Here is a 12,286-nt window from a genome sequence, read left to right as displayed (position 1 = left end):
TATGGCGGATGCAATAGTGTTTCCTATCCAAGGCGTAAAATGGTGTCCCGGGTCATCCTAGCCACGAGGGGCTTAGCGTTGTCCTGTAACATAAGGACCCCTTTGGGAGTTTTGAGTTTCTCTTGAACACGGCTCAACTGCTGACAGTACACAGTTGGATTGATGCGATGACCAGCTGGTATCAGTTCCCGATGCACAATGCCACGAGCAGTTCATCAACACACAGGAGGAGTTTCTTCTGGTGTAGTACTGGTTTCGGCTTTCTTGGAACCGTTCATGGGATGCTAACCAATTATGACGGCGCCGTGGAACTTCGTACAGGACCCATTTCTCATCACATGACAACACCTTGTCCAGAAATGGCTCCTTCCTCAGACGAGACAGCAAAGAAACACAGGTGTCTGCTTGCGTTGCCTTTTGACCCGGAATCAAGTTATGTGAGACCCATCGACCCAACTTCTAGTGTTTCCTCAGTTGAAGGTGCTGCTGAATGGTTTCGCCACTCACACTGAATTGTCCCCATGCCGTAATCGTCGGTGGACCACAAATGGGCAATTAGCGACATCACGCCAAACATTGGCGGCAGAGATGCGACAAAACGCCAATGAACCACAAAATTACTCCCCCAAAATGTTAAATAGGCTAAATGTGTGATTTAGTTACATTAAGGTGAGTCTAAAAAACACTTTTAAAAAGTACCAAAAAATTACCCCGAAGGGGACTCAAACCACCAACCTTATGATTACTAGGCAAGTGTTCTTCCTAATTCGCTACGATGGCGATGAAGGAAACGTTGCTTGTAAAGGGATAAAACGTTAAGATCTTTTTAATTTGGTCAATCACAGTGCTCCTTTAACCGTGTATATTTGGAATTAGATAAAATGTGTTCGCCATGTAATTTTGTAACAAAATGACGCGTGTCTATTTACTTTATTTCATAGTTCTCGCATACTCACTTTCTAATGATCGACGACAGTTGTCATCTAAATTCATACAATTATCGCACTTATCTCAAGATTTTTCACATCATGATGTTGAGGCAGAGGTTATTCTTGACCCTCGGAGCTCACTTTAGGAACAATTCGTCAGCAAAAAATAATATATAATAACCGCATGCACATGACTGGCAACAGTTCGTGTTGGTCCCTTCACGATTCTCCGCGAAGAATCTGAGAAGTGCGGACCAAGACGAAGTTCTCGCTGGTCGCTGCTACGCGGTGGTATTTCAACACCCCGACGCGAGATATATGTTTCGACTCGACGAAACCCGGCCGCCAGTTAGGGCCAACTATCGCAGACCTACGCAAAAAGCGACAGAACTTTCTTGGTTACTTTTATACATAAGACTGATTTTCTTTGAAATTGCACTTAATTTATTTTAAGATTTTCTGAAAAAATGTTTATTCGTGACTAAAAAGACATAATTATTTTATTAATAGCTATATCTCACTTCCTGTTTTACATGAAATAGCATTTTAAAAAGCGAATGAAATCCAAACGGAAAAACTGAATAAAAACGTTGCTTTTCACCAAATTTTCCATCTGATAAAAAGTTTTCTTGAAACACTAATTACAGCATATAAATAATACAATGTACTTACGATTTAGTATAGTACCATTGTTTTATGATAGAATTTATAGTTAGGGGCGCGGTGGCTCAGTGGTAGAGCGTTCACCTCCGGTGCTTGGGGTCCCTGGTTCGATCCCAGCTCGCGCCGTGTGGACTTTGTGGTGGACAAACAACCGTGCTCATGGGTTTTCTCGGGGTTCCGTTTCCTCCCACTTTCTTCATTCCACCATTTCATTCATTTCTCATAATCACCGTCTCCTTTGGCCTAACCGGCATAGGTGTGGGACGTTAAACTCAAAGATTTCATTTCATTTCATAGAATTTGTAGTACCTTGTCAAAACGTTTGTCTTCAAACTGTCAAATACAAATCGCCGTAAATTGTGTAATCTACTGTCACAAAAAGTATACCATACTATTTTCGGATTGCTATAAGGAAGAAATACCATACTATTGTGCCGGTGCTGTGTCATAACAAAGGCGTAAGCCTCACAGCATCTCCATCATGTGCCGGTGCTGTGTCATCAGTTATAGCTCAGAATATGCAATAAATAAATGCAACCAAATGGGGATGGAACTGATGCACAACACGGTACTTAACTGTAAAATTGTGGTTGAATTTAAATAAAATTCAAATTGTTTTTAATTTTTTAAAAAATGACTAGTAAGGGGAAAAGGGTGAGAGAAAGAGAAAAGGTTGTAATTAAAGAATAGGAATGAGCACTAGCCTGACATATCCAACGAAGCTGGTGTCGTCCTGGGCATCTGGCACCTGAAAGGTTTGCCGCGAAGGAACCTGGATCTTCTGGTAACAGCCAACAACTGGAATTCAATCCTGCTGGACTGCTAGGGGCGTCGAACTCTCTCCGTGATGCGTCTCTAGGATATCCTTTTACATTCCCATTCTACTAATCGTAACCAACAAATGTATCTGCGGCGATGAACCGGCAGAATGGTATTCTTTGAACTTGGAGTCGGTGGTCCTCCAATGGTGGGATCCGCTTCTCTCCGATGATCCTACACCTGTCCCAATCGTGTATTGAATACCCCTTGTTGTTCTGTTCCTCCTAGTTTTGTCCAACTCAAGAATTATGACCTAATCGGGAAGTATCAGGCTGTGCTCGAAGGTATGCGGAAAGGAAAGAAGGAAGCTAGTCGAGTTTATTTAACAAATGTGCATTTACAACATGTGTCTGAGAATGTACAGTTGTAGTCAAAGTTTTCTTTTATAAGTTTTCAAAAGTTCATGCTTCTTTATATCAAATACACAGTCACTTCATTTCCAATAGACAGATACTTCACACTATTTTGTGATCGGTATGGTAAAATACTATTTTTCCATACTATTTTACCGTAAATTATTAATTATATGTAAACATTGTTATTTTTAAATGACTGAAGCGAAGTAATCTCACGATGATGTTTTAACATCTGGTCATTAGGGGGACCAGGAAATCATTTGGGGGGCCTGGCCCCGTGGCTACACCCCTGCCTAAGACGTACCTGGAAGATCAAAAATAGTACCCATCAGTATCAACGGACCTTCTGAAAACGTTCGAGATGGGCATGGATTCCTTCGCGGTAGAACTTGGTTTGCCGTGAAGGAAAGAAGGTATCAAGTGCATTTTGCACCTTTACTACGGAGTTGGACTTTAGTTCTCTAGTGTGAGTGTCCAAGAAATGGTTCAGGGATAATTGGACGGTGCATTGTCCAGGGAGTATGGCGGTTGCAATAGTGTTTCCCATTTAAGGCGTAGGATGGTGTCCCGGGTCACTCTAATCATGTGGGGCTTAGCGTTGTCCCGTAACGGTAGAACCCCTTAGCGATTGAGAAGTGCTGGCTCCAGGGTTTTGAGTTTTTCTTGAACACGGCTCAACTGCTGACAGTAGACAGTTGCATTAATGTTCTGCTCTGACCAGCCGGTAGCAGTTCCCGATTTTTCTCCAATCCCAAAAAGCGGGTGGTTTTTCGTGATTAAGATAGCGAGGGACGAATATAGAACCTGACAATCGGGTGGTACCTGCAAAAATCGGGTAATATGACAACACTAAGCTAAATAGAAAATAAGGTATATCCCTATTTAAGATCACTACACCTGCAACCCATGAAATCCAATTTGAAATCTCATCCACTTAGACTGAGATCTTTTATATTATCATTACTCTTTCACTTTGTTTCTAAATAGTACTGCCACTCTTTCTTTTGTTAACAAACAAACACCACCTCCCTTTCTTAAAAAAAAAAGAAAAAAGAAAAGAAAAGAAAAAAATTAGATCACAATACACAATTTTATTGTTGATTTATTGCCACTCCGATAAATGTGAATGTTGTGGTTTTGCATGTGTTGACTGGTTTCTTATCGCAAGTCCCAGACACCTGCAATAGTTCATACGTGAAGGGAACACCGATCATATTTTATTCTATATCTTTTTACTTTCCAATAACGATAGCCGTGCCTCTTTGTGAGAAACTGCAACTTAGTTTTTTTATTCTGCCAATTGTAAAAGAATACTAAACAAGAATTTCCCTACACGTTAAGACATTTTAAGAAAAATATCTTCTTTCACCTCTGCAAATTTTGAGCATTTTTTCCCTACGTCGGGGGAAATTTCCCTCCATCTGGCAACTGTGAGCCGAAGATGGGAAAGATTCTTTGCTGTTTCCTCGTCGTTACTTGATAATAGTGCTCTCGAATTTTTGTGACTTCTGCAGTTTTCGGTTTTTGAGAAAAACGGTTTTCAAAACCGAAACCGCAAAAGCGGGTTTCAAAACCGAAACCGCAAATGCGGTTTTCGAAACCGAAACCGCAAATGCGGTTTTCGAAACCGAAACCGCAAATGCGGTTTTCAAAACCGAAACCGCAAATGCGGTTTTCAAAACCGAAACCGCAAATGCGGTTTTCAAAACCGACATTTCGGTTTTATGAAATTTCACTTTTTTCAAAAACCGGTTTTCGGTTTTTTCAAAAACCGATTTCGACAGCACTACTCTAAACATGTCCTATCCTGTAATTCTATTCGTATGTTTATGTAGGTGAGACTGAGAAATCAAGAAACAATAATAACTGGTTTTCTTCCAGGGGAAAAATCTAAATGTGAAGGGGTGTTACACTGGGACTTTAATTGCGTCATTTGTACAAGATTAACAAGTAATAGCAATTTTTTAATTTATTTTAGTTCTTGGGGAGAGGAAGATGGAAGCGAACACTCGTAAGGACCTCTGCAAGGAAACATGAATACTATCCGCCACTGTTTGTTACATTACACAAAATAGTTATATATATATATATATATATATATATATATATATATATATATATATATATATATATATATATATATATATATATATATATATATATATATATATATATATATTGAGTTTTAGTCAGGGTTTTCATTCTGCAGAAGAGGGGAGGATAGTAATACCTGACGAACATTTTCTATTCTCAGAGTGTTGCAATGATAGCATTTCCTCCATTGTAACTTGGCCAAGCTAGTTGCATTATATGTAAGGATTAAGTTAGCCTAAAAAGCTTAAATTTCTATGGCTGTTCTACTCTGTACCCATGTTTCTCATTTTCGGTCTACGGGACTCTGTGTCCGGAAATTTTTGATGGCTTCCAAGTCGGAAAATAAGTGTATCAAAGGCATATATATTATATCTATGGTTATATGAAGCATGGATCTACAGTTTAAAGTGGGATACCGGTAACAACTTCATGAGCTTCCACCGTAAATCGAACCAGAGTCTCCCGCAATCAAGGCGTATGTGTTAACCATACAGCCACGAGGAAATTCACATAAGCACACACACATATATATTGTTGAGTTGATTTTGACTTTACCGTCTCTTTCAGCAGCGAGGATATATGAAATGTAGACCTACTGATTAACGTGGAATCCGAACTACATGAGCTCGCGCCGGGAATTGAACCCGAGTCTTCCACGGCAAAGACGCGTACACTAGCCGCGGAGTTCACACACACACACACACAGAATCAGAGTCCTCACACACCAAGGGTGAGAGCTGTGCCACTGAGTCACAGCGGCCACGGGGCTAGGTCGAGTCCACTTTACGTTCATAGTTTCTTAGTATATAAATGTTACGACTATGAAATAGATTTTCCTTAATGAGCTGCATAAAAACAAAAGCTTTCGAAATGAATTAAACAATTAGCTCGATTTGAGTGTGAACTTAAAGTTATATCAGAGTGTAAATACGGATACGCACCAAAGCTCGAAAACTTAATACACTATTTCTCCTATATAGTCAGCATGTATCAAGCAATCGTTCAGCTTTCATTTGAGAGGATGGAAATCGAAGGCCCCTGAACAACTATGTTACTAATGTGCGAAATGTATTTATCTTACAGTGAACTGCTTTGATGCCAAGTGGCCTAACTCCAAAATTGAAATTTTCCAGGAGTGAAAGTTGAAGTTCAATATCTCATGAACAATCCATATTTCTTTTATGTTGGGAACCAAAACCATAACTACTGTATGTAGTTCATTGTTTTATAACTTAGTGTTTACAAAAATCTTTTTAAAAAATACCTATTCATAGAAGTGAATGGTACTTATCTGTACTAGTTCTTGGCATCCAAGCAGTCCATTTATTGTAATACTAGCTTAATATACCCATTCTTCGCATGGAGGCTGTATTTGGAAATCAACACCTGTGGAAGTATCACCATTCATTTCAGTGACCGCGAAAACTATGGATTTGACACTAGTATCAATCAATATGGGCTATTTATACATGTCTCGGTATTCCTCACCCGCTGACACCCGGCCCGCATACAGTAGTAGCTGAATTTGCAAGTCATCGCTGATGGAAGTGTCCCCATTGATCTCAGCGACCGTGAAAACTATGGATTTGACACTAATGTCGATCAATTTGGATTACTTTTACTACATGTCTCGCTAAACGCCCCCCTGGTTCCAATTTTGACAAAAACGCTTCGCCTTAGACTGGGACCTGGACCAAGGTATCCGTGACCAAAATTTGGTAACTCTCGGTCAACTTGTCTGGTCCCCAGGTTGGTCCCAGTAAACGTCCCCCCCGAGACCCCCTGGTTCGAAATTAAAAAAAAAAACGCTTCGTCTTGATCTGGGGCCTGGACTAAGGTACCCGTGACCAAATTTTGGGAACTCTCGGTCCACTCGTCTGGTCCCCAGGTCGCACACAGACAGACAGACAAACACACAAACAAACTCTTTATTTTATTTATATTAGATAAGATATACTATGTAAAATAGTCTCGTATCATAATATGTGATGTACAACAAATGTTACATTATATATTATCCGTAGCTCGTGATATGCTGCAACATATTAAAGCCTCAGAATAGTTGGGCAAGCGAATAATCCAGAAGTTACGTAACCCTATTGCGTTCATGGGAACAAAAACAATAATTATAACTATGCTAAATTACTATAGATTACCAACTGCTCATTCAGAGAATTTATGAAGTTCACTTTATCGCAATAGTTTTATACAAACTAGATTTAGACTACGGATAATAGTTTTATACAAACTAGATAATCAATTATTATTATTATTATTATTATTATCATTATATTTGCAGTACAACCAAATACAACGACATTAACTATTAGTTCTATTAACTGAATTGAGCTGAAAATTAAATCTTGATCTTTAAAGATTAACTATTAATTTTATGCGTTTTGTACCTTTCTGAAGGAATAAAAGCTGGAATTGGTGTCAAGGCTGTTTCTGAGTGAATACTTTCTTCAAAATAATATTAAAAATTATAGAAAGATTTTCGAGACATTCGAGTCGAGTCGAGATTTTTAAGAGCCGTCTCGACTGGACTCGTGTCTCGACTCGAAAATTCGAGTCGAGAAATACGTTTGTCTCGACTCGTCTCGAATTTTACAAAGTGTGTCTCGACTCGAATCTCGACTCGAGCGCATCCCTAGTATTCTTGAAATTGTTAATTTCTGAACGCATTCCAAAAGAATCTTCTATTCAGAGGAAAATATTCCTGTACAATATGGAAAGTTTATGGTTTCTCAGTTCACAGTATTTTTCTCACAAAAGACTTGAAAATCAGTTTTTCATAGTATGTAAAGGTGCTCGAGTACCCTCTGTGAGAGCATCTCCATAAAGTATGCTTATAATTGTAATTTGTGTAATCACTAAAACACCGCGTTAAATTTAAGTTACAAATATGCATTAAATTTACTTACAAATATGCATAATTGCAATTGTTATGAATACTTATTCAAAGTAGTTTACCTAAAGCAAAGAAGAGACTTATTAAAAATTAGGTACAAAATTGAATAACACAAATAAGCCATTAGTAATACAAGTATACATTTTCCATAACTTGTAATTTGCCACCTTAAAACAAATCTGAAATCGAGTGTATTTCCTGTTGGCCTCCAGAACTTTTCCGTGGTAAATCATCTGCAGCGGAATGATTTCCATTCTTCAGCCAAGAAATAACTAGCTCATCTACTTTGAGCTTGTCTAGCGGTGGGCCATTAACATTGATGAACAAGAAGTTAGACAATGTTTAAGCACTTAGTCTATTTCTAATATCAGTCATCTGTAAATTCATAAGGGAAAATCCCCGTTCGCACTCGTGGAAATTGATAATACTTCTACCCGATTCTGCAACTCCTCATCGACAATCTGCTTGTTAGACTTGAGTCTGATAACGATTTTTCTCGGTCAGTTTTGAAATACTCAGCAAGAAGTATCATCTCCTTATCACCATAGAACATATTTTCCATATCGACCATGTCAGTTGGCAATGTCGATTTATGGATAACAGAAACTTCATCTACCACACCTCCGATAGGGAATCTTGTGAATAAATTATCAATTAAAGCCTGATAAACTGATGATTTATTATTTGTTTATGAATTTAATTTTTGTAATTACACATGAAGGTTTGATGTCATTACCAATTTTCCTCCCCCGTCTAGAAAGCGAAAGGGAACGAGGTTCCTGGAAAGTGTTCAGAGGTGAATGGGAATTTCCCTCTTTCTTCAATTTCAATTACCACACTCTGTTTGCCATGGGCCAAATTACTATGAATTTCAATTAAATTATCATAGTATAATTATTCCCTTGAGGAATTATCGATACTTTTCAGTGGATAAAAGGATGAAATTTGAAAGTACCAAACCAAGGTAAGTGGACCAACGAAACGGAAAAAAAGAGTAAAATTTTCCATATAATTATGCGTACAATCCAAACTTAAAATTTCCGTGTAATTAAGCTTACAGTACAAATTTTATGTCTTTTTCACAACTTTATGGGTTGATTGCCCTGTGCTGTAAGCGCTCCATATAATAAACATAAGCTTCAACAATTATTATAGTAGAAAGCAATGGATATATGAAGCAAAGCACTGTATTTTTTTGTTTCTGATTTTTTTCTTAACTAATATCGATCGTTTTCGATCATTTTTACAAACAAACTCACTACCAATTTTCCATATATAGAAAGAGCCCCCCTCCACAAAGGAGAATTTAAAAAATGCTAGGACACATTCTGTTTACTTTCATTAAAGAGATAACGCACTGAATTTCAGCTCAGTAAGTTTAACGCCTTGCGAGATATTCTTTTTTTTTTTTTCGCAAAAATTCGTGTCCTTACTACCTCCTTAGGATATTATGTATTATAATGAAAGCAATATAACATCCCAGTTGGGATTAAGCCTAACTATATACCAAAAGTAATTTCATTTGACTTTGCATTTTGACCGTGATAATCAGGCATACATAGTTACTGTACATTCAATTTTTATATAATCATTTATATATTACAGTGATTCAAAAATGTATTTTTTCCAGTAGTTAGCTCCTCTAAAAACTAACAGGTATCGAAAGCCAAGTAGTAGTATAAGACCTATTGCTATTATTACAATTACAAATATCAATATCCAAAAGTGCCTGAAGTTCCTTTTAAACTTGGTTAGACAAACTCATCTCAGGTAAGTAGACAGAAACAAATGGAAAAGGAAGGGAAATGAAGGTCTTGAAAGTAAAACGAAGACAAATTTACCAGTCTTCATAAGATACTGTCTACAATGTAGTGAGCAGAATGGGTCGATAGATCAGACTGAGTCTGTGGGTCTCAGTGGGTCATCGTGGGTGGTGGGTCGCAGTGGGTCATGGTGCTGATGGGTCGCAGTGGGTCACGGTGGGTGGTGGATCGCAGTGGGTCATGGTGTGTGGTGGGTCACAGTGGGTCACATGCTGTTGACCCACGACCCACTGATCCACTCAGAAATCTTGACCCACTTGACCTATTGACCCACTCCATCTCTGGAAAGGGGTCACGTATGGTGTGGAAAACGCAATTAGAGGGACGTGCTTTATGACGAGTCTGGCTGGACTTCTTTTAAAAAAGAAAACAAAGGAGGTGTCTGATTTCGTTCTTAAAGCCAAACAATCTACAAAGACCTTGGACAACACATGATATGCGCTTGTCATGTTAATCTTGATATTGTTGGATTCGAATCAACATCCATCAGCTCCAATAGCTTCATTCCCATGGTTTCAGTATTACTTTCTTGTTTCCCGCTTTTATTTTTTCTTCTTTTTTATTTCTTTTATTCTCGCTCGAATATTAAATATTCTCTTTTGGATTTATGTCTCAGTCGTAGATATATTTGATATTTCGTTGCATTTCACTGTAATTATCTTCAAAGTTTCGTCTTTTCTTCATTTACTTTTTGGTAGCTGTGACTTTGAAAGTACCACTAGAAGCTCTTTTACAATATCCACAAATGCACTTTGATTGAAACTGTCGTTGCTACTCGCCTCTTTCATGGCGTTTAGGATACTACGCCATAGGTTAAAAACAACGAAATAACCGCGCGACGGATGGGAGAAATGAGTAATCACTTCTTTTATTGATACTACTCATTGCTACGCGCAGAGAAAACGCGAGTGAACGTTCATAAATCTGGAGCAGTCTAGACCTGAGTAGTGGCTTGTTTTATTGATACGAAATTGAGGGAGGAGATTACTCCAGCTGTAGTTACTACGATTCTCGAGCAAGACTTCTCATGAGTAGTTACTTATTTTTATTGATATCACCCATTATTTTCACCCCAGTGTACTGAAATACCCCCGGAGAAAATCTTATGCAATCATTACTGGCCGGACTGGTTTTAGGTGTACCCACGCTTACTACATGCAGAAGGTGATTTTTTGTTTCCAATCCAATGTGTTTGTACGGAAGTCATAATGCTTTCGTAGCAGCTAATAAAGGGTTTGTGCCCCTTACTATGAAATGAGTCGAAATAATATTATTTTATAAGTCAGAGTGGTTTCTTGTGTTTCTCTAAGTAGAAGATACAAATATGACATAACTTGAAAATGTAAAATAAGGATATAAAGTCAACGTAAAATAACAAAGAAGCTTCAGAAACAAAATCACAGTGATATCTTCATAAAATTATAAGATACAGTTTTGTTAGCCTTTCTTCCCATTTAGCTAGACTCATTCTTTGTAATGAGTAGTAAACATAGTAAACATTCTACCGTATGGAACTTTAATTCATTCAATATTACCTAGGTAGATATAGCCTATTATCTGAGTTTTTATTCACAAGTACTATGAATTTCTAGAACAAAAACATGGTTTTAATATATATTCGGATTTTTAACCCATCATTATAAAACATCTATATATATTAGCCCTAAGTTTGTTATTTCAGAATTTCTGGAACTAATTACAACGTAATTTACTCACTAAATGTTTCAATGATAACACGCAAAATAGAACATATTTAAACTGATGTATTTTACGAAGGTTTTTTGCATTTACCTCTTTATTTTTCACAGAATTTCTAATTTATAATTGAGAATATATCCACTATGAATGGCTTCTTTACGTATTACATCAGAACTGTCTAGAAAAACATGTTTATACATGTTTGGCCACATGGTCTGGCCATAAAGAAAAATGATATCATACGATACGGACTGTGGTCCATATCAACATACACGTACATATTTATAGATGTTATCGTTATATCATCGAGTTATGAACATGTACTGAGAATCTTCAACCAGATATATCAAATTAATCTGGATCTTGAAACCGAGAAGTTTTCCCTTATAATTCAAAATTATGTCACAAATAACAATAAGTAAACGTAAACATTTTTTTCCAAAAAGCAGAATAATTTTCACTACCATTTTGAATTATCAACAGCTTATGGTTTAGACTAAAGGATGTACTGCCTGAAGGATGAAGCTTTATTGGGAAAATTTTACTTCTGATAAAAGGTATATTTCTATTTTATGTTTCTTTTCTGCTTTTTCCTTTTATAAAGTAATTAAGACTGCAAGTAAAGAAATCGTCAGGGGACTGATGTAAATAGTAAAAAATAAAATAACAAAAAAACTTACAAATGCAGTAAATCGTCGTTACTATGGAGCACTTCTGTTAACACTGTTTGCAACCAATTCAACATAACCCACCAACACCAACTTGTTTTTCTTAACAAGACGACAGCTTCGGTCGATCCACGGACAAATCAATCGATCAGACGAATGCATTAATTACAAAGACCTTTTCAACAGATGTTTCCATTTGTCATCCTTTGAAAGACAGCATACATTAAACTGGCCACGTGTTCAGATGAGTGGATTGAAAATGAGAAACTGTGTGTTTCGTATAGCGTATGAGCACCTGACTTGGTGTGCAAATGTTTTACGCAAT

At 37.4% G+C, this 12,286-nt stretch overlaps 1 protein-coding gene across 1 annotated transcript in view; it reads right to left on the bottom strand.

Annotated features, from left to right (window-relative positions):
* mtd (TLD domain-containing protein mustard) overlaps positions 1-12,053 on the bottom strand; it is a 1,050,893-nt gene extending 1,038,840 nt beyond the window's left edge. The window contains exon 1 of the mRNA XM_081769482.1: positions 11,974-12,053. The gene's annotated coding sequence lies outside the window, so the exon portion shown is untranslated. The remainder of the gene's footprint in view (positions 1-11,973) is intronic.
* Positions 12,054-12,286: the final 233 nt, after the last annotated feature.

This window comes from Thermobia domestica, chromosome 8, assembly GCF_964235325.1.
Source record: "Thermobia domestica chromosome 8, izTheDome1.hap1.1, whole genome shotgun sequence".
In the NCBI taxonomy this organism is placed as follows: Eukaryota; Metazoa; Arthropoda; class Insecta; order Zygentoma; family Lepismatidae; genus Thermobia; species Thermobia domestica.
Note: the sequence above shows the minus strand (reverse complement) of the source record. Positions and strands in the feature narration are given on the sequence as shown.